Raw genomic sequence first — 26958 nt, 5'->3', positions numbered from 1 at the left:
TTTCTGTACCAATAAGTCAGCATGGCCGAGCGGTCTAAGGCACCAGATAAGCTAAGATTGGCTACTTGGTCCCACCAAGTGGGCGAGGGTTCGAACCCCTCTGCTGACACTTTTTTATAAAACTGTTTTATTTTTAACTACTTTTGAGCATGGGTTGAAAATTTTTAATTTAGTTTACTTATTTATTTTTCAAATGTGTTTTAGTTTCTTATTCTTAATTCAAACTTATATCACTTAAATATCAATTTTATGTATTTTCCCCGCATTAACAAGATGTACAAACAACTTTTAACTTCTATTATCATATATAGTTTTATTATTGCCGATTAGTACATAAAAATTATTTTTAAAAATTGTAACTCAATCGAAGTAAAATGGTTATGAATATTAAATTTAAAGTTAAATGAAATCTTTATAACTTTGTCTTTTTGTCGTTCTGCAAATGAGAAACTTTTTGTGATTATTCATGCTGGATTTTTTTTTAAATTTAACCACAAAATTTTGACACAATTATAAACTTCAAGGTGCAATAACTTTGTCATTTCTAGTCGTAGAAAGCTAAAAAGTATTTTAAAATGTTCCTGAGAATCTCAGCTTTAAGGCAATGTCTTTAGATTGACCAAAAAAAAGTCGCATTCTTTCGATATGAATGGAAACGTAAAGTCTTCCGTGAAAATTGTTAAAGTTATGAAATTGTGGTATAATTTTTTTTAAACTTCAGACAAACTTTACAGCGTACCCCCGCTGTTACTAACGCTATGTTTAATTTGTTCACTTTAAAAAAAAAGTGTTTGTTTCAAAGTACGTTATAAGTACTAAAGCTTTTTTTTTTTTTAAATACCCGTTAAACTCAATGAACAATGATGAAATATTTTAAAGGTTGCTTCTTGATGATTTTACTTACTTTTTTTTTGCTTTGATAATGTTAATGAAATAATTAAACTTTCATTTGTACGTATTTTGTTTGCTGTTTTTGTTAAATTTTCCTTGTGACGTCAAGTTTCAATAGAAACTAGCAGCATATGCAATAGTACAAAAACAACTTTATATCACACATTTTAGACTAACTATTTCTAAAAACTACAAACAAACTAATAATTGACTTAATAGGAATAAAGCTACTCTTAAATCTAGATATAATTGTAAACTGTGCCAGATTGAAAAAACTTTGTCCTTACATATATGCTATATTTTTATGTACCAATAAGTCAGCATGGCCGAGCGGTCTAAGGCACCAGATAAGCTAAGATTGGCTACTGGGTCCCACCAAGTGGGCGAGGGTTCGAACCCCTCTGCTGACACTTTTTTATAAAACTGTTTGATTTTTAACTACTTTTGAGCATGGGTTGAAAATTTTTAATTTAGTTTACTTATTTATTTTTTAAATGTGTTTTAGTTTGTTATTCTTAATTCAAACTTATATCACTTAAATATCAATTTTATGTATTTTCCCCGCATTAACAAGATGTACAAACAACTTTTAACTTCTATTATCATATATAGTTTTATTATTGCCGATTAGTACATAATAATTATTTTTAAAAATTGTAACTCAATCGAAGTAAAATGGTTATAAATATTAAATTTAAAGTTAAATGAAATCTTTATAACTTTGTCTTTTTGTCGTTCTGCAAATGAGAAACTTTTTGTGATTATTCATGCTGGATTTTTTTTTTAAATTTAACCACAAAATTTTGACACAATTATAAACTTCAAGGTGCAATAATTTTGTCATTTCTAGTCGTAGAAAGCTAAAAAGTATTTTAAAATGTTCCTGAGAATCTCAGCTTTCAGGCAATGTCTTTAGATTGACCAAAAAAAGTCGCATTCTTTCAATATGAGTGAAAACGTAAAGTCTTCCGTGAAAATTCCTAAAGGTGTGAATTTGTTGTATATTTTTTTTTAAACTTCAGACAAACTTTACAGCGTACCCCCGCTGTTACTAACGCTATGTTTAATTTGTTCACTTTTAAATAAAAAAGTGTTTGTTTCAAAGTACGTTATAAGTACTAAAGCATTTTTTTTTAAATACACGTTGAACTCGATGAACAATGATGAAATATTTTAAAGGTTGCTTCTTGATGATTTTACTTACTTTTTTTTGCTTTTATAATGTTAATGAAATAATTAAACTTTCATTTGTACGTATTTTGTTTAATGTTTTTGTTAAATATTCCTTGTGACGTCACCTTTCAATAGAAACTAGCAGCATATGCAATAGTACAAAAACAACTTTATATCACACATTTTAGACCAACTATTTCTAAAAACTACTAACAAACTAATAATTGACTTAATAGGACTAAAGCTACTCTTAAATCTAGATATAGTTGTAAGCTGTGCCAGATTGAAAAAACTGTGCTTTACATATATGCTATATTTTTCTGTACCAATAAGTCAGCATGGCCGAGCGGTCTAAGGCACCAGAAAAGCTAAGATTGGCTACTGGGTCCCACCAAGTGGGCGAAGGTTCGAACCCCTCTGCTGACACTTTTTTATAAAACTGTTTTATTTTTAACTACTTTAAAGCATGGGTTGATAACTTTTAATTTAGTTTACTTATTTATTTTTAAATGTGTTTTAGTTTCTTATTCTTAATTCAAACTTATATCACTTAAATATCAAATTTGTGTAAGTACATAAAAATTATTTTTAAAAATTGTAACTCACTCGAAGTAAAATGGTTATGAATATTAAATTGAAAGTTAAATGAAATCTTTATAACTTTGTTTTTTTTGTCGTTCTGCAAATGAGCAACATTTTGTGATTATTCATGCTGGATTTTTTCTAAAATTAACAACAAAACTTTGACACAATTATAAACTTCAAGGTGCAAAAACTTTGTCATTTCTAGTCGTAGAAAGCTAAAAAGTATTTTAAAATGTTCCTGAGAATCTCAGCTTTCAGGCAATGTCTTTAGATTGACCAAAAAAAAAGTCGCATTCTTTCTATATGAGTGGAAACGTAAAGTCTTCCGTGAAAATTCCTAAAGGTGTGAATTTGTTGTATATTTTTTTTTAAACTTCAGACAAACTTTACAGCGTACCCCCGCTGTTACTAACGCTATGTTTAATTTGTTCACTTTTAAATAAAAAAGTGTTTGTTTCAAAGTACGTTATAAGTACTAAAGCATTTTTTTTTAAATACACGTTGAACTCGATGAACAAATATGAAATATTTTAAAGGTTGCTTCTTGATGATTTTACTTACTTTTTTTTGCTTTGATAATGTTAATGAAATAATTAAACTTTCATTTGTACGTATTTTGTTTGTTGTTTTTGTTAAATATTCCTTGTGAAGTCACGTTTCAATAGAAACTAGCAGCATATGCAATAGTACAAAAACAACTTTATATCACACATTTTAGACCAATTATTTCTAAAAACTACAAACAAACTAATAATTGACTTAATAGGAATAAAGCTACTCTTAAATCTAGATATAGTTGTAAGCTATGCCAGATTGAAAAAACTGTGTCCTTACATATATGCTATAATTTTCTTTACGTATAAGTCAGCATGGCCGAGCGGTCTAAGGCACCAGAAAAGCTAAGATTGGCTACTGGGTCCCACCAAGTGGGCGAGGGTTCGAACCCCTCTGCTGACACTTTTTTATAAAACTGTTTTATTTTTAACTACTTTAAAGCATGGGTTGATAACTTTTAATTTAGTTTACTTATTTATTTTTAAATGTGTTTTAGTTTCTTATTCTTAATTCAAACTTATATCACTTAAATATCAAATTTGTGTAAGTACATAAAAATTATTTTTAAAAATTGTAACTCACTCGAAGTAAAATGGTTATGAATATTAAATTGAAAGTTAAATGAAATCTTTATAACTTTGTTTTTTTGTCGTTCTGCAAATGAGCAACTTTTTGTGATTATTCATGCTGGTTTTTTTTCTAAAACTAACAACAAAACTTTGACACAACTATAAACTTCAAGGTGCTATAACTTTGTCATTTCTAGTCGTAGAAAGCTAAAAAGCATTTTAAAATGTTCCTTAGAATCTCAGCTTTCAGGCAATGTCTTTAGATTGACAAAAAAAAAGTCGCATTCTTTCGATATGAGTGGAAACGTAAAGTCTTCCGTGAAAATTGTTAAAGGTGTGAATATGTGGTTATTTTTTTTTAAACTTCAGACAAACTTTACAGCATACCCCCGCTGTTACTAACGCTATGTTTAATTTGTTCACTTTTAAATAAAAAAGTGTTTGTTTCAAAGTACGTTATAAGTACTAAAGAATTTTTTTTTTAAATACACGTTGAACTCGATGAACAAATATGAAATATTTTAAAGGTTGCTTCTTGATGATTTTACTTACTTTTTTTTGCTTTAATAATGTTAATGAAATAATTAAACTTTCATTTACACGTTTTTTGTTTGTTGTTTGTGTTAAATATTTCTTGTGACGTCACGTTTCAATATGAACTAGCAGCATATGCAATAGTACAAAAACAACTTTATATCACACATTTTATACCAACTATTTTTAAAAACTACAAACAAACTAATAATTGACTTAATAGGAATAAAGCTACTCTTAAATCTAGATATAATTGTAAGCTGTGCCAGATTGAAAAAACTGTGTCCTTACATATATGCTATATTTTTCTGTACCAATAAGTCAGCATGGCCGAGCGGTCTAAGGCACCAGAAAAGCTAAGATTGGCTACTGGGTCCCACCAAGTGGGCGAGGGTTCGAACCATTTGGTTCTTTCGATAGGAGTGGAAACGTACAGTCTTCCGTGAAAATTCCTAAAGGTGTGAATTTGTTGTATATCTTTTTTTAAACTTCAGACAAACTTTACAGCGTACCCCCGCTGTTACTAACGCTATGTTTAATTTGTTCACTTTTAAATAAAAAAGTGTTTGTTTCGAAGTACGTTATAAGTACTAAAGCATTTTTTTTAAATACACGTTGAACTCGATGAACAAATATGAAATATTTTAAAAGTTGCTTCTTGATGATTTTACTTACTTTTTTTTTGCTTTGATAATGTTAATGAAATAATTAAACTTTCATTTGTACGTATTTTGTTGATTGTTTTTGTTAAATTTTCCTTGTGACGTCATAATTAAAAAGAAATAGCAGCATATACAGTAGTAAAAAAACTACTTCATATCACACATTTTAGACCAACTCTTTCTAAAAACTACAAACAAACTAATAATTCACTTAATAGGAATAAAGCTACTCTTAAATCTAGATATAGTTGTAAGCTGTGCCAGATTGAAAAAACTGGGTCCTTAGATAATACATATATGCTATATTTTTCTGTACCAATAAGTCAGCATGGCCGAGTGGTCTAAGGCACCAGAAAAGCTAAGATTGGCTACTGGGTCCCACCAAGTGGGCGAGGGTTCGAACCCCTCTGCTGACACTTTTTTTAAAACTTTTTTATTTTTAACTACTTTCAAGCATGGGTTGAAAATTGTTATTTTAGTTTACTGATTTACTTTTTAAGTGTGTTTTAGTTTCTTATTCTTAATTCAAACTTATATCACTTAAATATCAATTTTATGTTTATTCTCCCCGCATTAACAAGAAGTACAAACAACTTTTAAATTTTATTATCATATATACTTTTATTATTGCCGATTTAGTACATAAAAATTATTTTTAAAAATTGTAACTCACTCGATGTAAAATGGTTATGAATTTTATCATATTAAATTAAAAATTAAATGAAATCTTTATTATTTTGTATTTTTGTCGTTCTGCAACTGAGAAACCTTTGTCATTATTCATGCTGGATTTTTTCTAAATTTAATAACAAAATTTTGACACAGTTATAAACTTCTAGATGCAATAACTTTCTCATTTCTAGTCGTAAGAAGCTAAAAAGTGTTTTAAAATGTTCCTGAGAATCTCAGCTTTCAGGCAATGTCTTTAGATTGACCAAAAAAAAAGTCGCATTCTTTCGATATGAGTGGAAACGTAAAGTCTTCCGTGAAAATTGTTAAAGGTGTGAATATGTGGTTATTTTTTTTTAAACTTCAGACAAACTTTACAGCATACCCCCGCTGTTACTAACGCTATGTTTAATTTGTTCACTTTTAAATAAAAAAGTGTTTGTTTCAAAGTACGTTATAAGTAGTAAAGAATTTTTTTTTTAAATACACGTTGAACTCGATGAACAAATATGAAATATTTTAAAGGTTGCTTCTTGATGATTTTACTTACTTTTTTTTGCTTTAATAATGTTAATGAAATAATTAAACTTTCATTTACACGTTTTTTGTTTGTTGTTTGTGTTAAATATTTCTTGTGACGTCACGTTTCAATATGAACTAGCAGCATATGCAATAGTACAAAAACAACTTTATATCACACATTTTAGACCAACTATTTCTAAAAACTACTAACAAACTAATAATTGACTTAATAGGACTAAAGCTACTCTTAAATCTAGATATAGTTGTAAGCTGTGCCAGATTGAAAAAACTGTGTCCTTACATATATGCTATATTTTTCTGTACCAATAAGTCAGCATGGCCGAGCGGTCTAAGGCACCAGAAAAGCTAAGATTGGCTACTGGGTCCCACCAAGTGGGCGAGGGTTCGAACCATTTGGTTCTTTCGATATGAGTGGAAACGTAAAGTCTTCCGTGAAAATTCCTAAAGGTGTGAATTTGTTGTATATCTTTTTTTAAACTTCAGACAAACTTTACAGCGTACCCCCGCTGTTACTAACGCTATGTTTAATTTGTTCACTTTTAAATAAAAAAGTGTTTGTTTCGAAGTACGTTATAAGTACTAAAGCATTTTTTTTAAATACACGTTGAACTCGATGAACAAATATGAAATATTTTAAAAGTTGCTTCTTGATGATTTTACTTACTTTTTTTTTGCTTTGATAATGTTAATGAAATAATTAAACTTTCATTTGTACGTATTTTGTTGATTGTTTTTGTTAAATTTTCCTTGTGACGTCATAATTAAAAAGAAATAGCAGCATATACAGTAGTAAAAAAACTACTTCATATCACACATTTTAGACCAACTCTTTCTAAAAACTACAAACAAACTAATAATTCACTTAATAGGAATAAAGCTACTCTTAAATCTAGATATAGTTGTAAGCTATGCCAGATTGAAAAAACTGTGCTTTACATATATGCTATATTTTTCTGTACCAATAAGTCAGCATGGCCGAGCGGTCTAAGGCACCAGAAAAGCTAAGATTGGCTACTGGGTCCCACCAAGTGGGCGAAGGTTCGAACCCCTCTGCTGACACTTTTTTATAAAACTGTTTTATTTTTAACTACTTTAAAGCATGGGTTGATAACTTTTAATTTAGTTTACATATTTATTTTTAAATGTGTTTTAGTTTTTTATTCTTAATTCAAACTTATATCACTTAAATATCAAATTTGTGTAAGTACATAAAAATTATTTTTAAAAATTGTAACTCACTCGAAGTAAAATGGTTATGAATATTAAATTGAAAGTTAAATGAAATCTTTATAACTTTGTTTTTTTGTCGTTCTGCAAATGAGCAACATTTTGTGATTATTCATGCTGGATTTTTTCTAAAATTAACAACAAAACTTTGACACAATTATAAACTTCAAGGTGCAATAACTTTGTCATTTCTAGTCGTAGAAAGCTAAAAAGTATTTTAAAATGTTCCTGAGAATCTCAGCTTTCAGGCAATGTCTTTAGATTGACCAAAAAAAGTCGCATTCTTTTGATATGAATGGAAACGTAAAGTCTTCCGTGAAAATTGTTAAAGGTGTGAATTTAATGTATATTTTTTTTTAAACTTCAGACAAACTTTACAGCGTACCCCCGCTGTTACTAACGCTTTGTTTAATTTGTTCACTTTTAAATAAAAAAGTGTTTGTTTCAAAGTACGTTATAAGTACTAAAGCATTTTTTTTTAAATACACGTTGAACTCGATGAACAAATATGAAATATTTTAAAGGTTGCTTCTTGATGATTTTACTTACTTTTTTTTGCTTTGATAATGTTAATGAAATAATTAAACTTTCATTTGTACGTATTTTGTTTGTTGTTTTTGTTAAATATTCCTTGTGAAGTCACGTTTCAATAGAAACTAGCAGCATATGCAATAGTACAAAAACAACTTTATATCACACATTTTAGACCAACTATTTCTAAAAACTACAAACAAACTAATAATTGACTTAATAGGAATAAAGCTACTCTTAAATCTAGATATAGTTGTAAGCTATGCCAGATTGAAAAAACTGTGTCCTTACATATATGCTATAATTTTCTTTACCAATAAGTCAGCATGGCCGAGCGGTCTAAGGCACCAGAAAAGCTAAGATTGGCTACTGGGTCCCATCAAGTGGGCGAGGGTTCGAACCCCTCTGCTGACACTTTTTTATAAAACTGTTTTATTTTTAACTACTTTCAAGCATGGGTTGAAAACTTTTAATTTAGTTTACATATTTATTTTTTAAATGTGTTTTAGTTTTTTATTCTTAATTCAAACTTATATCACTTAAATATCAAATTTGTGTAAGTACATAAAAATTAATTTTAAAAATTGTAATTCACTCGAAGTAAAATGGTTAAGAATATTAAATTGAAAGTTAAATGAAATATTTATAACTTTGTTTTTTTGTCGTTCTGCAAATGAGCAACTTTTTGTGATTATTCATGCTGGTTTTTTTTCTAAAACTAACAACAAAACTTTGACACAACTATAAACTTCAAGGTGCTATAACTTTGTCATTTCTAGTCGTAGAAAGCTAAAAAGTATTTTAAAATGTTCCTGAGAATCTCAGCTTTCAGGCAATGTCTTTAGATTGACAAAAAAAAGTCGCATTCTTTCGATATGAGTGGAAACGTAAAGTCTTCCGTGAAAATTGTTAAAGGTGTGAATATGTGGTTATTTTTTTTTAAACTTCAGACAAACTTTACAGCGTACCCCCGCTGTTACTAACGCTATGTTTAATTTGTTCACTTTTAAATAAAAAAGTGTTTGTTTCAAAGTACGTTATAAGTACTAAAGAATTTTTTTTTTAAATACACGTTGAACTCGATGAACAAATATGAAATATTTTAAAGGTTGCTTCTTGATGATTTTAATTACTTTTTTTTGCTTTGATAATGTTAATGAAATAATTAAACTTTCATTTGTACGTATTTTGTTTGTTGTTTTTGTTAAATATTCCTTGTGAAGTCACGTTTCAATAGAAACTAGCAGCATATGCAATAGTACAAAAACAACTTTATATCACACATTTTAGACCAACTATTTCTAAAAACTACAAACAAACTAATAATTGACTTAATAGGAATAAAGCTACTCTTAAATCTAGATATAGTTGTAAGCTATGCCAGATTGAAAAAACTGTGTCCTTACATATATGCTATAATTTTCTGTACCAATAAGTCAGCATGGCCGAGCGGTCTAAGGCACCAGAAAAGCTAAGATTGGCTACTGGGTCCCACCAAGTGGGCGAGGGTTCGAACCCCTCTGCTGACACTTTTTTATAAAACTGTTTTATTTTTAACTACTTTAAAGCATGGGTTGAAAACTTTTAATTTAGTTTACATATTTATTTTTTAAATGTGTTTTAGTTTCTTATTCTTAATTCAAACTTATATCACTTAAATATCAAATTTGTGTAAGTACATAAAAATTAATTTTAAAAATTGTAACTTACTCGAAGTAAAATGGTTATGAATATTAAATTTAAAGTTAAATGAAATATTTATAACTTTGTTTTTTTGTCGTTCTGCAAATGAGCAACTTTTTGTGATTATTCATGCTGGTTTTTTTTTCTAAAACTAACAACAAAACTTTGACACAACTATAAACTTCAAGGTGCAATAACTTTGTCATTTCTAGTCGTAGAAAGCTTAAAAGTATTTTAAAATGTTCCTGAGAATCTCAGCTTTCAGGCAATGTCTTTAGATTGACAAAAAAAGTCGCATTCTTTTTATATGAATGGAAACGTAAAGTCTTCCGTGAAAATTGTTAAAGGTGTGAATATGTGGTTATTTTTTTTTAAACTTCAGACAAACTTTACAGCGTACCCCCGCTGTTACTAACGCTATGTTTAATTTGTTCACTTTTAAATAAAAAAGTGTTTGTTTCAAAGTACGTTTTAAGTACTAAAGAATTTTTTTTTAAATACACGTTGAACTCGATGAACAAATATGAAATATTTTAAAGGTTGCTTCTTGATGATTTTACTTACTTTTTTTTGCTTTAATAATGTTAATGAAATAATTAAACTTTCATTTGTACGTTTTTTGTTTGTTGTTTTTGTTAAATATTTCTTGTGACGTCACGTTTCAATAGAAACTAGCAGCATATGCAATAGTACAAAAACAACTTTATATCACACATTTTAGACCAACTATTTCTAAAAACTACTAACAAACTAATAATTGACTTAATAGGACTAAAGCTACTCTTAAATCTAGATATAGTTGTAAGCTGTGCCAGATTGAAAAAACTGTGTCCTTACATATATGCTATATTTTTCTGTACCAATAAGTCAGCATGGCCGAGCGGTCTAAGGCACCAGAAAAGCTAAGATTGGCTACTGGGTCCCACCAAGTGGGCGAGGGTTCGAACCATTTGGTTCTTTCGATATGAGTGGAAACGTAAAGTCTTCCGTGAAAATTCCTAAAGGTGTGAATTTGTTGTATATCTTTTTTTAAACTTCAGACAAACTTTACAGCGTACCCCCGCTGTTACTAACGCTATGTTTAATTTGTTCACTTTTAAATAAAAAAGTGTTTGTTTCGAAGTACGTTATAAGTACTAAAGCATTTTTTAAAATACACGTTGAACTCGATGAACAAATATGAAATATTTTAAAGGTTGCTTCTTGATGATTTTACTTACTTTTTTTTGCTTTGATAATGTTAATGAAATAATTAAACTTTCATTTGTACGTATTTTGTTTGTTGTTTTTGTTAAATTTTCCTTGTGACGTCATAATTAAAAAGAAATAGCAGCATATACAGTAGTAAAAAAACTACTTCATATCACACATTTTAGACCAACTCTTTCTAAAAACTACAAACAAACTAATAATTCACTTAATAGGAATAAAGCTACTCTTAAATCTAGATATAGTTGTAAGCTGTGCCAGATTGAAAAAACTGGGTCCTTAGATAATACATATATGCTATATTTTTCTGTACCAATAAGTCAGCATGGCCGAGTGGTCTAAGGCACCAGAAAAGCTAAGATTGGCTACTGGGTCCCACCAAGTGGGCGAGGGTTCGAACCCCTCTGCTGACGCTTTTTTATAAAACTGTTTTATTTTTAACTACTTTCAAGCATGGGTTGAAAATTTTTAATTTAGTTTACAAATTTATTTTTTAAATGTGTTTTAGTTTTTTATTCTTAATTCAAACTTATATCACTTAAATATCAAATTTGTGTATGTACATAAAAATTATTTTTAAAAATTGTAACTCACTCGAAGTAAAATGGTTATGAATATTAAATTGAAAGTTAAATGAAATCTTTATAACTTTGTTTTTTTGTCGTTCTGCAAATGAGCAACATTTTGTGATTATTCATGCTGGATTTTTTCTAAAATTAACAACAAAACTTTGACACAATTATAAACTTCAAGGTGCAATAACTTTGTCATTTCTAGTCGTAGAAAGCTAAAAAGTATTTTAAAATGTTCCTGAGAATCTCAGCTTTCAGGCAATGTCTTTAGATTGACCAAAAAAAGTCGCATTCTTTTGATATGAATGGAAACGTAAAGTCTTCCGTGAAAATTGTTAAAGGTGTGAATTTAATGTATATTTTTTTTTAAACTTCAGACAAACTTTACAGCGTACCCCCGCTGTTACTAACGCTTTGTTTAATTTGTTCACTTTTAAATAAAAAAGTGTTTGTTTCAAAGTACGTTATAAGTACTAAAGCATTTTTTTTTAAATACACGTTGAACTCGATGAACAAATATGAAATATTTTAAAGGTTGCTTCTTGATGATTTTACTTACTTTTTTTTGCTTTGATAATGTTAATGAAATAATTAAACTTTCATTTGTACGTATTTTGTTTGTTGTTTTTGTTAAATATTCCTTGTGAAGTCACGTTTCAATAGAAACTAGCAGCATATGCAATAGTACAAAAACAACTTTATATCACACATTTTAGACCAACTATTTCTAAAAACTACAAACAAACTAATAATTGACTTAATAGGAATAAAGCTACTCTTAAATCTAGATATAGTTGTAAGCTATGCCAGATTGAAAAAACTGTGTCCTTACATATATGCTATAATTTTCTTTACCAATAAGTCAGCATGGCCGAGCGGTCTAAGGCACCAGAAAAGCTAAGATTGGCTACTGGGTCCCATCAAGTGGGCGAGGGTTCGAACCCCTCTGCTGACACTTTTTTATAAAACTGTTTTATTTTTAACTACTTTCAAGCATGGGTTGAAAACTTTTAATTTAGTTTACATATTTATTTTTTAAATGTGTTTTAGTTTTTTATTCTTAATTCAAACTTATATCACTTAAATATCAAATTTGTGTAAGTACATAAAAATTAATTTTAAAAATTGTAATTCACTCGAAGTAAAATGGTTAAGAATATTAAATTGAAAGTTAAATGAAATATTTATAACTTTGTTTTTTTGTCGTTCTGCAAATGAGCAACTTTTTGTGATTATTCATGCTGGTTTTTTTTCTAAAACTAACAACAAAACTTTGACACAACTATAAACTTCAAGGTGCTATAACTTTGTCATTTCTAGTCGTAGAAAGCTAAAAAGTATTTTAAAATGTTCCTGAGAATCTCAGCTTTCAGGCAATGTCTTTAGATTGACAAAAAAAAGTCGCATTCTTTCGATATGAGTGGAAACGTAAAGTCTTCCGTGAAAATTGTTAAAGGTGTGAATATGTGGTTATTTTTTTTTAAACTTCAGACAAACTTTACAGCGTACCCCCGCTGTTACTAACGCTATGTTTAATTTGTTCACTTTTAAATAAAAAAGTGTTTGTTTCAAAGTACGTTATAAGTACTAAAGAATTTTTTTTTTAAATACACGTTGAACTCGATGAACAAATATGAAATATTTTAAAGGTTGCTTCTTGATGATTTTACTTACTTTTTTTTGCTTTGATAATGTTAATGAAATAATTAAACTTTCATTTGTACGTATTTTGTTTGTTGTTTTTGTTAAATATTCCTTGTGAAGTCACGTTTCAATAGAAACTAGCAGCATATGCAATAGTACAAAAACAACTTTATATCACACATTTTAGACCAACTATTTCTAAAAACTACAAACAAACTAATAATTGACTTAATAGGAATAAAGCTACTCTTAAATCTAGATATAGTTGTAAGCTATGCCAGATTGAAAAAACTGTGTCCTTACATATATGCTATAATTTTCTTTACCAATAAGTCAGCATGGCCGAGCGGTCTAAGGCACCAGAAAAGCTAAGATTGGCTACTGGGTCCCATCAAGTGGGCGAGGGTTCGAACCCCTCTGCTGACACTTTTTTATAAAACTGTTTTATTTTTAACTACTTTCAAGCATGGGTTGAAAACTTTTAATTTAGTTTACATATTTATTTTTTAAATGTGTTTTAGTTTTTTATTCTTAATTCAAACTTATATCACTTAAATATCAAATTTGTGTAAGTACATAAAAATTAATTTTAAAAATTGTAATTCACTCGAAGTAAAATGGTTAAGAATATTAAATTGAAAGTTAAATGAAATATTTATAACTTTGTTTTTTTGTCGTTCTGCAAATGAGCAACTTTTTGTGATTATTCATGCTGGTTTTTTTTCTAAAACTAACAACAAAACTTTGACACAACTATAAACTTCAAGGTGCTATAACTTTGTCATTTCTAGTCGTAGAAAGCTAAAAAGTATTTTAAAATGTTCCTGAGAATCTCAGCTTTCAGGCAATGTCTTTAGATTGACAAAAAAAAGTCGCATTCTTTCGATATGAGTGGAAACGTAAAGTCTTCCGTGAAAATTGTTAAAGGTGTGAATATGTGGTTATTTTTTTTTAAACTTCAGACAAACTTTACAGCGTACCCCCGCTGTTACTAACGCTATGTTTAATTTGTTCACTTTTAAATAAAAAAGTGTTTGTTTCAAAGTACGTTATAAGTACTAAAGAATTTTTTTTTTAAATACACGTTGAACTCGATGAACAAATATGAAATATTTTAAAGGTTGCTTCTTGATGATTTTAATTACTTTTTTTTGCTTTGATAATGTTAATGAAATAATTAAACTTTCATTTGTACGTATTTTGTTTGTTGTTTTTGTTAAATATTCCTTGTGAAGTCACGTTTCAATAGAAACTAGCAGCATATGCAATAGTACAAAAACAACTTTATATCACACATTTTAGACCAACTATTTCTAAAAACTACAAACAAACTAATAATTGACTTAATAGGAATAAAGCTACTCTTAAATCTAGATATAGTTGTAAGCTATGCCAGATTGAAAAAACCATGTCCTTACATATATGCTATAATTTTCTGTACCAATAAGTCAGCATGGCCGAGCGGTCTAAGGCACCAGAAAAGCTAAGATTGGCTACTGGGTCCCACCAAGTGGGCGAGGGTTCGAACCCCTCTGCTGACACTTTTTTATAAAACTGTTTTATTTTTAACTACTTTAAAGCATGGGTTGAAAACTTTTAATTTAGTTTACATATTTATTTTTTAAATGTGTTTTAGTTTCTTATTCTTAATTCAAACTTATATCACTTAAATATCAAATTTGTGTAAGTACATAAAAATTAATTTTAAAAATTGTAACTTACTCGAAGTAAAATGGTTATGAATATTAAATTTAAAGTTAAATGAAATATTTATAACTTTGTTTTTTTGTCGTTCTGCAAATGAGCAACTTTTTGTGATTATTCATGCTGGTTTTTTTTTCTAAAACTAACAACAAAACTTTGACACAACTATAAACTTCAAGGTGCAATAACTTTGTCATTTCTAGTCGTAGAAAGCTTAAAAGTATTTTAAAATGTTCCTGAGAATCTCAGCTTTCAGGCAATGTCTTTAGATTGACAAAAAAAGTCGCATTCTTTTTATATGAATGGAAACGTAAAGTCTTCCGTGAAAATTGTTAAAGGTGTGAATATGTGGTTATTTTTTTTTAAACTTCAGACAAACTTTACAGCGTACCCCCGCTGTTACTAACGCTATGTTTAATTTGTTCACTTTTAAATAAAAAAGTGTTTGTTTCAAAGTACGTTTTAAGTACTAAAGAATTTTTTTTTAAATACACGTTGAACTCGATGAACAAATATGAAATATTTTAAAGGTTGCTTCTTGATGATTTTACTTACTTTTTTTTGCTTTAATAATGTTAATGAAATAATTAAACTTTCATTTGTACGTTTTTTGTTTGTTGTTTTTGTTAAATATTTCTTGTGACGTCACGTTTCAATAGAAACTAGCAGCATATGCAATAGTACAAAAACAACTTTATATCACACATTTTAGACCAACTATTTCTAAAAACTACTAACAAACTAATAATTGACTTAATAGGACTAAAGCTACTCTTAAATCTAGATATAGTTGTAAGCTGTGCCAGATTGAAAAAACTGTGTCCTTACATATATGCTATATTTTTCTGTACCAATAAGTCAGCATGGCCGAGCGGTCTAAGGCACCAGAAAAGCTAAGATTGGCTACTGGGTCCCACCAAGTGGGCGAGGGTTCGAACCATTTGGTTCTTTCGATATGAGTGGAAACGTAAAGTCTTCCGTGAAAATTCCTAAAGGTGTGAATTTGTTGTATATCTTTTTTTAAACTTCAGACAAACTTTACAGCGTACCCCCGCTGTTACTAACGCTATGTTTAATTTGTTCACTTTTAAATAAAAAAGTGTTTGTTTCGAAGTACGTTATAAGTACTAAAGCATTTTTTAAAATACACGTTGAACTCGATGAACAAATATGAAATATTTTAAAGGTTGCTTCTTGATGATTTTACTTACTTTTTTTTGCTTTGATAATGTTAATGAAATAATTAAACTTTCATTTGTACGTATTTTGTTTGTTGTTTTTGTTAAATTTTCCTTGTGACGTCATAATTAAAAAGAAATAGCAGCATATACAGTAGTAAAAAAACTACTTCATATCACACATTTTAGACCAACTCTTTCTAAAAACTACAAACAAACTAATAATTCACTTAATAGGAATAAAGCTACTCTTAAATCTAGATATAGTTGTAAGCTGTGCCAGATTGAAAAAACTGGGTCCTTAGATAATACATATATGCTATATTTTTCTGTACCAATAAGTCAGCATGGCCGAGTGGTCTAAGGCACCAGAAAAGCTAAGATTGGCTACTGGGTCCCACCAAGTGGGCGAGGGTTCGAACCCCTCTGCTGACGCTTTTTTATAAAACTGTTTTATTTTTAACTACTTTCAAGCATGGGTTGAAAATTTTTAATTTAGTTTACAAATTTATTTTTTAAATGTGTTTTAGTTTCTTATTCTTAATTCAAACTTATATCACTTAAATATCAATTTTATGTATTTTCCCCTCATTAACAAGAAGTACAAACATTTTTTAACTTTTATTATCATACATACTTTTATTATTGCCGATTTAGTACATAAAAATTATTTTTAAAAATTGTAACTCACTCGATGTAAAATGGTTATGAATTTTATCATATTAAATTAAAAATTAAATGAAATCTTTATTATTTTGTTTTTTTGTCGTTCTGCAACTGAGAAACCTTTGTCATTATTCATGCTGGATTTTTTCTAAATTTAACAACAAAACTTTGACACAGTTATAAACTTCTAGATGCAATAACTTTCTCATTTCTAGTCGTAAGAAGCTAAAAAGTGTTTTAAAATGTTCCTGAGAATCTCAGCTTTCAGGCAATGTCTTTAGATTGACAAAAAAAAGTCGCATTCTTTCGATATGAGTGGAAACGTAAAGTCTTCCGTGAAAATTGTTAAAGGTGTGAATATGTGGTTATTTTTTTTTAAACTTCAGACAAACTTTACAGCGTACCCCCGCTGTTACTAACGCTATGTTTAATTTGTTCACTTTTAAATAAAAAAGTGTTTGTTTCAAAGTACGTTATAAGTACTAAAGAATTTTTTTTTTAAATACACGTTGAACTCGATGAACAAATATGAAATATTTTAAAGGTTGCTTCTTGATGATTTTAATTACTTTTTTTTGCTTTGATAATGTTAATGAAATAATTAAACTTTCATTTGTACGTATTTTGTTTGTTGTTTTTGTTAAATATTCCTTGTGAAGTCACGTTTCAATAGAAACTAGCAGCATATGCAATAGTACAAAAACAACTTTATATCACACATTTTAGACCAACTATTTCTAAAAACTACTAACCAACTAATAATTGACTTAATGGGACTAAAGCTACTCTTAAATCTAGATATAGTTGTAAGCTGTGCCAGATTGAAAAAACTGTTTTTTACATATATGCTATATTTATCTGTACCAATAAGTCAGCATGGCCGAGCGGTCTAAGGCACCAGAAAAGCTAAGATTGGCTACTGGGTCCCACCAAGTGGGCGAAGGTTCGAACCCCTCTGCTGACACTTTTTTATAAAACTGTTTTATTTTTAACTACTTTAAAGCATGGGTTGAAAACTTTTAATTTAGTTTACATATTTATTTTTTAAATGTGTTTTAGTTTCTTATTCTTAATTCAAACTTATATCACTTAAATATCAAATTTGTGTAAGTACATAAAAATTAATTTTAAAAATTGTAACTTACTCGAAGTAAAATGGTTATGAATATTAAATTTAAAGTTAAATGAAATCTTTATAACTTTGTTTTTTTGTCGTTTTGCAAATGAGCAACTTTTTGTGATTATTCATGCTGGTTTTTTTTTCTAAAACTAACAACAAAACTTTGACACAACTATAAACTTCAAGGTGCTATAGCTTTGTCATTTCTAGTCGCAGAAAGCTTAAAAGTATTTTAAAATGTTCCTGAGAATCTCAGCTTTCAGGCAATGTCTTTAGATTGACAAAAAAAGTCGCATTCTTTTGATATGAGTGGAAACGTAAAGTCTTCCGTGAAAATTGTTAAAGGTGTGAATATGTGGTTATTTTTTTTTAAACTTCAGACAAACTTTACAGCGTACCCCCGCTGTTACTAACGCTATGTTTAATTTGTTCACTTTTAAATAAAAAAGTGTTTGTTTCAAAGTACGTTATAAGTACTAAAGAATTTTTTTTTTAAATACACGTTGAACTCGATGAACAAATATGAAATATTTTAAAGGTTGCTTCTTGATGATTTTACTTACTTTTTTTTGCTTTAATAATGTTAATGAAATAATTAAACTTTCATTTGTACGTTTTTTGTTTGTTGTTTTTGTTAAATATTTCTTGTGACGTCACGTTTCAATAGAAACTAGCAGCATATGCAATAGTACAAAAACAACTTTATATCACACATTTTAGACCAACTATTTCTAAAAACTACTAACAAACTAATAATTGACTTAATAGGACTAAAGCTACTCTTAAATCTAGATATAGTTGTAAGCTGTGCCAGATTGAAAAAACTGTGTCCTTACATATATGCTATATTTTTCTGTACCAATAAGTCAGCATGGCCGAGCGGTCTAAGGCACCAGAAAAGCTAAGATTGGCTACTGGGTCCCACCAAGTGGGCGAGGGTTCGAACCATTTGGTTCTTTCGATATGAGTGGAAACGTAAAGTCTTCCGTGAAAATTCCTAAAGGTGTGAATTTGTTGTATATCTTTTTTTAAACTTCAGACAAACTTTACAGCGTACCCCCGCTGTTACTAACGCTATGTTTAATTTGTTCACTTTTAAATAAAAAAGTGTTTGTTTCGAAGTACGTTATAAGTACTAAAGCATTTTTTTAAATACACGTTGAACTCGATGAACAAATATAAAATATTTTAAAGGTTGCTTCTTGATGATTTTACTTACTTTTTTTTGCTTTGATAATGTTAATGAAATAATTAAACTTTCATTTGTACGTATTTTGTTTGTTGTTTTTGTTAAATTTTCCTTGTGACGTCATAATTAAAAAGAAATAGCAGCATATACAGTAGTAAAAAAACTACTTCATATCACACATTTTAGACCAACTCTTTCTAAAAACTACAAACAAACTAATAATTCACTTAATAGGAATAAAGCTACTCTTAAATCTAGATATAGTTGTAAGCTGTGCCAGATTAAAAAAACTGGGTCCTTAGATAATACATATATGCTATATTTTTCTGTACCAATAAGTCAGCATGGCCGAGCGGTCTAAGGCACCAGAAAAGCTAAGATTGGCTACTGGGTCCCACCAAGTGGGCGAGGGTTCGAACCATTTGGTTCTTTCGATATGAGTGGAAACGTAAAGTCTTCCGTGAAAATTCCTAAAGGTGTGAATTTGTTGTATATTTTTTTTTAAACTTCAGACAAACTTTACAGCGTACCCCCGCTGTTACTAACGCTATGTTTAATTTGTTCATTTTTAAATAAAAAAGTGTTTGTTTCAAAGTACGTTATAAGTACTAAAGCATTTTTTTTTAAATACACGTTGAACTCGATGAACAAATATGAAATATTTTAAAGGTTGCTTCTTGATGATTTTACTTACTTTTTTTTGCTTTGATAATGTTAATGAAATAATTAAACTTTCATTTGTACGTATTTTGTTTGTTGTTTTTGTTAAATATTCCTTGTGACGTCACGTTTCAATAGAAACTAGCAGCATATGCAAAAGTACAAAAACAACTTTATATCACACATTTTAGACGAACTATTTCTAAAAACTACTAACAAACTAATAATTGACTTAATAGGACTAAAGCTACTCTTAAATCTAGATATAGTTGTAAGCTGTGCCAGATTGAAAAAACTGTGCTTTACATATATGCTATATTTTTCTGTACCAATAAGTCAGCATGGCCGAGCGGTCTAAGGCACCAGAAAAGCTAAGATTGGCTACTGGGTCCCACCAAGTGGGCGAAGGTTCGAACCCCTCTGCTGACACTTTTTTATAAAACTGTTTTATTTTTAACTACTTTAAAGCATGGGTTGATAACTTTTAATTTAGTTTACATATTTATTTTTAAATGTGTTTTAGTTTTTTATTCTTAATTCAAACTTATATCACTTAAATATCAAATTTGTGTAAGTACATAAAAATTATTTTTAAAAATTGTAACTCACTCGAAGTAAAATGGTTATGAATATTAAATTGAAAGTTAAATGAAATCTTTATAACTTTGTTTTTTTGTCGTTCTGCAAATGAGCAACATTTTGTGATTATTCATGCTGGATTTTTTCTAGAATTAACAACAAAACTTTGACACAATTATAAACTTCAAGGTGCAATAACTTTGTCATTTCTAGTCGTAGAAAGCTAAAAAGTATTTTAAAATGTTCCTGAGAATCTCAGCTTTCAGGCAATGTCTTTAGATTGACCAAAAAAAGTCGCATTCTTTCGATATGAGTCGAAACGTAAAGTCTTCCGTGAAAATTGTTAAAGGTGTGAATTTGTTGTATATTTTTTTTTAAACTTCAGACAAACTTTACAGCGTACCCCCGCTGTTACTAACGCTATGTTTAATTTGTTCACTTTTTAATAAAAAAGTGTTTGCTTCAAAGTACGTTATAAGTACTAAAGCTTTTTTTTTTTAAATACACGTTGAACTCGATGAACAATGATGAAATATTTTAAAGGCTGCTTCTTGATGATTTTACTTATTTTTTTTTGCTTTGATAATGTTAATGAAATAATTAAACTTTCATTTGTACGTATTTTGTTTGTTGTTTTTGTTAAATATTCCTTGTGAAGTCACGTTTCAATAGAAACTAGCAGCATATGCAATAGTACAAAAACAACTTTATATCACACATTTTAGACAAACTATTTCTAAAAACTACAAACAAACTAATAATTGACTTAATAGGAATAAAGCTACTCTTAAATCTGGATATAGTTGTAAGCTGTGCCAGATTGAAAAAACTGTGCTTTACATATATGCTATATTTTTCAGTACCAATAAGTCAGCATGGCCGAGCGGTCTAAGGCACCAGAAAAGCTAAGATTGGCTACTGGGTCCCACCAAGTGGGCGAGGGTTCGAACCCCTCTGCTGACACTTTTTTATAAAACTGTTTTATTTTTAACTACTTTCAAGCATGGGTTGAAAACTTTTAATTTAGTTTACATATTTATTTTTTAAATGTGTTTTAGTTTTTTATTCTTAATTCAAACTTATATCACTTAAATATCAAATTTGTGTAAGTACATAAAAATTATTTTTAAAAATTGTAACTCACTCGAAGTAAAATGGTTATTAATATTAAATTGAAAGTTAAATGAAATCTTTATAACTTTGTTTTTTTGTCGTTCTGCAAATGAGCAACATTTTGTGATTATTCATGCTGGATTTTTTCTAAAATTAACAACAAAACTTTGACACAATTATAAACTTCAAGGTGCAATAACTTTGTCATTTCTAGTCGTAGAAAGCTAAAAAGTATTTTAAAATGTTCCTGAGAATCTCAGCTTTCAGGCAATGTCTTTAGATTGACCAAAAAAAGTCGCATTCTTTCGATATGAGTCGAAACGTAAAGTCTTCCGTGAAAATTGTTAAAGGTGTGAATTTGTTGTATATTTTTTTTCAAACTTCAGACAAACTTTACAGCGTACCCCCGCTGTTACTAACGCTATGTTTAATTTGTTCACTTTTAAATAAAAAAGTATTTGATTCAAAGTACGTTATAAGTACTAAAGCTTTTTTTTTTTTAAATACACGTTAAACTCGATGAACAATGATGAAATATTTTAAAGGCTGCTTCTTGATGATTTTACTTACTTTTTTTTGCTTTGATACAGTTAATGAAATAATTAAACTTTCATTTGTACGTATTTTGTTTGTTGTTTTTGTTAAATATTCCTTGTGAAGTCACGTTTCAATAGAAACTAGCAGCATATGCAATAGTACAAAAACAACTTTATATCACACATTTTAGACAAACTATTTCTAAAAACTACAAACAAACTAATAATTGACTTAATAGGAATAAAGCTACTCTTAAATCTAGATATAGTTGTAAGCTGTGCCAGATTGAAAAAACTGTGCTTTACATATATGCTATATTTTTCAGTACCAATAAGTCAGCATGGCCGAGCGGTCTAAGGCACCAGAAAAGCTAAGATTGGCTACTGGGTCCCACCAAGTGGGCGAGGGTTCGAACCCCTCTGCTGACACTTTTTTATAAAACTGTTTTATTTTTAACTACTTTCAAGCATGGGTTGAAAACTTTTAATTTAGTTTACATATTTATTTTTTAAATGTGTTTTAGTTTTTTATTCTTAATTCAAACTTATATCACTTAAATATCAAATTTGTGTAAGTACATAAAAATTATTTTTAAAAATTGTAACTCACTCGAAGTAAAATGGTTATTAATATTAAATTGAAAGTTAAATGAAATCTTTATAACTTTGTTTTTTTGTCGTTCTGCAAATGAGCAACATTTTGTGATTATTCATGCTGGATTTTTTCTAAAATTAACAACAAAACTTTGACACAATTATAAACTTCAAGGTGCAATAACTTTGTCATTTCTAGTCGTAGAAAGCTAAAAAGTATTTTAAAATGTTCCTGAGAATCTCAGCTTTCAGGCAATGTCTTTAGATTGACCAAAAAAAGTCGCATTCTTTCGATATGAGTCGAAACGTAAAGTCTTCCGTGAAAATTGTTAAAGGTGTGAATTTGTTGTATATTTTTTTTCAAACTTCAGACAAACTTTACAGCGTACCCCCGCTGTTACTAACGCTATGTTTAATTTGTTCACTTTTAAATAAAAAAGTATTTGATTCAAAGTACGTTATAAGTACTAAAGCTTTTTTTTTTTTAAATACACGTTAAACTCGATGAACAATGATGAAATATTTTAAAGGCTGCTTCTTGATGATTTTACTTACTTTTTTTTGCTTTGATACAGTTAATGAAATAATTAAACTTTCATTTGTACGTATTTTGTTTGTTGTTTTTGTTAAATATTCCTTGTGAAGTCACGTTTCAATAGAAACTAGCAGCATATGCAATAGTACAAAAACAACTTTATATCACACATTTTAGACAAACTATTTCTAAAAACTACAAACAAACTAATAATTGACTTAATAGGAATAAAGCTACTCTTAAATCTAGATATAGTTGTAAGCTGTGCCAGATTGAAAAAACTGTGCTTTACATATATGCTATATTTTTCAGTACCAATAAGTCAGCATGGCCGAGCGGTCTAAGGCACCAGAAAAGCTAAGATTGGCTACTGGGTCCCACCAAGCGGGCGAGGGTTCGAACCCCTCTGCTGACACTTTTTTATAAAACTGTTTTATTTTTAACTACTTTCAAGCATGGGTTGAAAACTTTTAATTTAGTTTACATATTTATTTTTTAAATGTGTTTTAGTTTTTTATTCTTAATTCAAACTTATATCACTTAAATATCAAATTTGTGTAAGTACATAAAAATTATTTTTAAAAATTGTAACTCACTCGAAGTAAAATGGTTATTAATATTAAATTGAAAGTTAAATGAAATCTTTATAACTTTGTTTTTTTGTCGTTCTGCAAATGAGCAACATTTTGTGATTATACATGCTGGATTTTTTCTAAAATTAACAACAAAACTTTGACACAATTATAAACTTCAAGGTGCAATAACTTTGTCATTTCTAGTCGTAGAAAGCTAAAAAGTATTTTAAAATGTTCCTAAGAATCTCAGCTTTCAGGCAATGTCTTTAGATTGACCAAAAAAAAGTCGCATTCTTTCGATATGAGTGGAAACGTAAAGTCTTCCGTGAAAATTGTTAAAGGTGTGAATTTGTTGTATATTTTTTTTTAAACTTCAGACAAACTTTACAGCGTACCCCCGCTGTTACTAACGCTATGTTTAATTTGTTCACTTTTAAATAAAAAAGTATTTGATTCAAAGTACGTTATAAGTACTAAAGCTTTTTTTTTTTTAAATACACGTTAAACTCGATGAACAATGATGAAATATTTTAAAGGCTGCTTCTTGATGATTTTACTTACTTTTTTTTGCTTTGATACAGTTAATGAAATAATTAAACTTTCATTTGTACGTATTTTGTTTGTTGTTTTTGTTAAATATTCCTTGTGAAGTCACGTTTCAATAGAAACTAGCAGCATATGCAATAGTACAAAAACAACTTTATATCACACATTTTAGACAAACTATTTCTAAAAACTACAAACAAACTAATAATTGACTTAATAGGAATAAAGCTACTCTTAAATCTAGATATAGTTGTAAGCTGTGCCAGATTGAAAAAACTGTGCTTTACATATATGCTATATTTTTCAGTACCAATAAGTCAGCATGGCCGAGCGGTCTAAGGCACCAGAAAAGCTAAGATTGGCTACTGGGTCCCACCAAGCGGGCGAGGGTTCGAACCCCTCTGCTGACACTTTTTTATAAAACTGTTTTATTTTTAACTACTTTCAAGCATGGGTTGAAAACTTTTAATTTAGTTTACATATTTATTTTTTAAATGTGTTTTAGTTTTTTATTCTTAATTCAAACTTATATCACTTAAATATCAAATTTGTGTAAGTACATAAAAATTATTTTTAAAAATTGTAACTCACTCGAAGTAAAATGGTTATTAATATTAAATTGAAAGTTAAATGAAATCTTTATAACTTTGTTTTTTTGTCGTTCTGCAAATGAGCAACATTTTGTGATTATACATGCTGGATTTTTTCTAAAATTAACAACAAAACTTTGACACAATTATAAACTTCAAGGTGCAATAACTTTGTCATTTCTAGTCGTAGAAAGCTAAAAAGTATTTTAAAATGTTCCTAAGAATCTCAGCTTTCAGGCAATGTCTTTAGATTGACCAAAAAAAAGTCGCATTCTTTCGATATGAGTGGAAACGTAAAGTCTTCCGTGAAAATTGTTAAAGGTGTGAATTTGTTGTATATTTTTTTTTAAACTTCAGACAAACTTTACAGCGTACCCCCGCTGTTACTAACGCTATGTTTAATTTGTTCACTTTTAAATAAAAAAGTGTTTGTTTCAAAGTACGTTATAAGTACTAAAGCTTTTTTTTTTTTAAATGCACGTTGAACTCGATGAACAATGATGAAATTTTTTAAAGGCTGCTTCTTGATGATTTTACTTACTTTATTTTGCTTTGATACAGTTAATGAAATAATTAAACTTTCATTTGTACGTATTTTGTTTGTTGTTTTTGTTAAATATTCCTTGTGAAGTCACGTTTCAATAGAAACTAGCAGCATATGCAATAGTACAAAAACAACTTTATATCACACATTTTAGACCAACTATTTCTAAAAACTACAAACAAACTAATAGTTGACTTAATAGGAATAAAGCTACTCTTAAATCTAGATATAGTTGTAAGCTGTGCCAGATTGAAAAAACTGTGCTTTACATATATGCTATATTTTTCAGTACCAATAAGTCAGCATGGCTGAGCGGTCTAAGGCACCAGAAAAGCTAAGATTGGCTACTGGGTCCCACCAAGTGGGCGAGGGTTCGAACCCCTCTGCTGACACTTTTTTATAAAACTGTTTTATTTTTAACTACTTTCAAGCATGGGTTGATAACTTTTAATTTAGTTTACATATTTATTTTTAAATGTGTTTTAGTTTTTTATTCTTAATTCAAACTTATATCACTTAAATATCAAATTTGTGTAAGTACATAAAAATTATTTTTAAAAATTGTAACTCACTCGAAGTAAAATGGTTATGAATATTAAATTGAAAGTTAAATGAAATCTTTATAACTTTGTTTTTTTGTCGTTCTGCAAATGAGCAACATTTTGTGATTATTCATGCTGGATTTTTTCTAGAATTAACAACAAAACTTTGACACAATTATAAACTTCAAGGTGCAATAACTTTGTCATTTCTAGTCGTAGAAAGCTAAAAAGTATTTTAAAATGTTCCTGAGAATCTCAGCTTTCAGGCAATGTCTTTAGATTGACCAAAAAAAGTCGCATTCTTTCGATATGAGTCGAAACGTAAAGTCTTCCGTGAAAATTGTTAAAGGTGTGAATTTGTTGTATATTTTTTTTTAAACTTCAGACAAACTTTACAGCGTACCCCCGCTGTTACTAACGCTATGTTTAATTTGTTCACTTTTAAATAAAAAAGTGTTTGTTTCAAAGTACGTTATAAGTACTAAAGCTTTTTTTTTTTAAATACACGTTAAACTCGATGAACAATGATGAAATATTTTAAAGGCTGCTTCTTGATGATTTTACTTACTTTTTTTTGCTTTGATAATGTTAATGAAATAATTAAACTTTCATTTGTACGTATTTTGTTTGTTGTTTTTGTTAAATATTCCTTGTGAAGTCACGTTTCAATAGAAACTAGCAGCATATGCAATAGTACAAAAACAACTTTATATCACACATTTTAGACCAACTATTTCTAAAAACTACTAACAAACTAATAATTGACTTAATAGGACTAAAGCTACTCTTAAATCTAGATATAGTTGTAAGCTGTGCCAGATTGAAAAAACTATGCTTTACATATATGCTATATTTTTCTGTACCAATAAGTCAGCATGGCCGAGCGGTCTAAGGCACCAGAAAAGCTAAGATTGGCTACTGGGTCCCACCAAGTGGGCGAAGGTTCGAACCCCTCTGCTGACACTTTTTTATAAAACTGTTTTATTTTTAACTACTTTAAAGCATGGGTTGATAACTTTTAATTTAGTTTACATATTTATTTTTAAATGTGTTTTAGTTTTTTATTCTTAATTCAAACTTATATCACTTAAATATCAAATTTGTGTAAGTACATAAAAATTATTTTTAAAATTGTAACTCACTCGAAGTAAAATGGTTATGAATATTAAATTGAAAGTTAAATGAAATCTTTATAACTTTGTTTTTTTGTCGTTCTGCAAATGAGCAACATTTTGTGATT

General features: G+C 28.7%; 9 non-coding genes across 9 annotated transcripts; all 9 read left to right on the top strand.

Moving 5' to 3' along the window:
* Positions 1-1207: 1207 nt before the first annotated feature.
* On the top strand, positions 1208-1301 carry Trnas-acu (transfer RNA serine (anticodon ACU)). Its single transcript is given in 2 exon segments — positions 1208-1259; positions 1266-1301. It is a non-coding gene; the product is annotated as a tRNA-Ser (tRNA).
* Positions 1302-3512: 2211 nt separating this feature from the next.
* Positions 3513-3606, top strand: Trnas-acu (transfer RNA serine (anticodon ACU)). Its single transcript is given in 2 exon segments — positions 3513-3564; positions 3571-3606. It is a non-coding gene; the product is annotated as a tRNA-Ser (tRNA).
* A 1685-nt stretch (positions 3607-5291) lies between these two features.
* Positions 5292-5385, top strand: Trnas-acu (transfer RNA serine (anticodon ACU)). The gene is given in 2 exon segments: positions 5292-5343; positions 5350-5385. It is a non-coding gene; the product is annotated as a tRNA-Ser (tRNA).
* A 3989-nt stretch (positions 5386-9374) lies between these two features.
* On the top strand, positions 9375-9468 carry Trnas-acu (transfer RNA serine (anticodon ACU)). The gene is given in 2 exon segments: positions 9375-9426; positions 9433-9468. It is a non-coding gene; the product is annotated as a tRNA-Ser (tRNA).
* Positions 9469-11150: 1682 nt separating this feature from the next.
* On the top strand, positions 11151-11244 carry Trnas-acu (transfer RNA serine (anticodon ACU)). The gene is given in 2 exon segments: positions 11151-11202; positions 11209-11244. It is a non-coding gene; the product is annotated as a tRNA-Ser (tRNA).
* Positions 11245-14494: 3250 nt separating this feature from the next.
* On the top strand, positions 14495-14588 carry Trnas-acu (transfer RNA serine (anticodon ACU)). Its single transcript is given in 2 exon segments — positions 14495-14546; positions 14553-14588. It is a non-coding gene; the product is annotated as a tRNA-Ser (tRNA).
* A 1682-nt stretch (positions 14589-16270) lies between these two features.
* Trnas-acu (transfer RNA serine (anticodon ACU)) lies at positions 16271-16364 on the top strand. The gene is given in 2 exon segments: positions 16271-16322; positions 16329-16364. It is a non-coding gene; the product is annotated as a tRNA-Ser (tRNA).
* A 4648-nt stretch (positions 16365-21012) lies between these two features.
* On the top strand, positions 21013-21106 carry Trnas-acu (transfer RNA serine (anticodon ACU)). The gene is given in 2 exon segments: positions 21013-21064; positions 21071-21106. It is a non-coding gene; the product is annotated as a tRNA-Ser (tRNA).
* Positions 21107-22127: 1021 nt separating this feature from the next.
* Trnas-acu (transfer RNA serine (anticodon ACU)) lies at positions 22128-22221 on the top strand. Its single transcript is given in 2 exon segments — positions 22128-22179; positions 22186-22221. It is a non-coding gene; the product is annotated as a tRNA-Ser (tRNA).
* Positions 22222-26958: the final 4737 nt, after the last annotated feature.

The sequence above is a fragment of the Thalia democratica genome, chromosome 1, assembly GCF_965202585.1.
Source record: "Thalia democratica chromosome 1, ktThaDemo2.hap1.1, whole genome shotgun sequence".
Classification (NCBI taxonomy): Eukaryota; Metazoa; Chordata; class Thaliacea; order Salpida; family Salpidae; genus Thalia; species Thalia democratica.
Note: the sequence above shows the minus strand (reverse complement) of the source record. Positions and strands in the feature narration are given on the sequence as shown.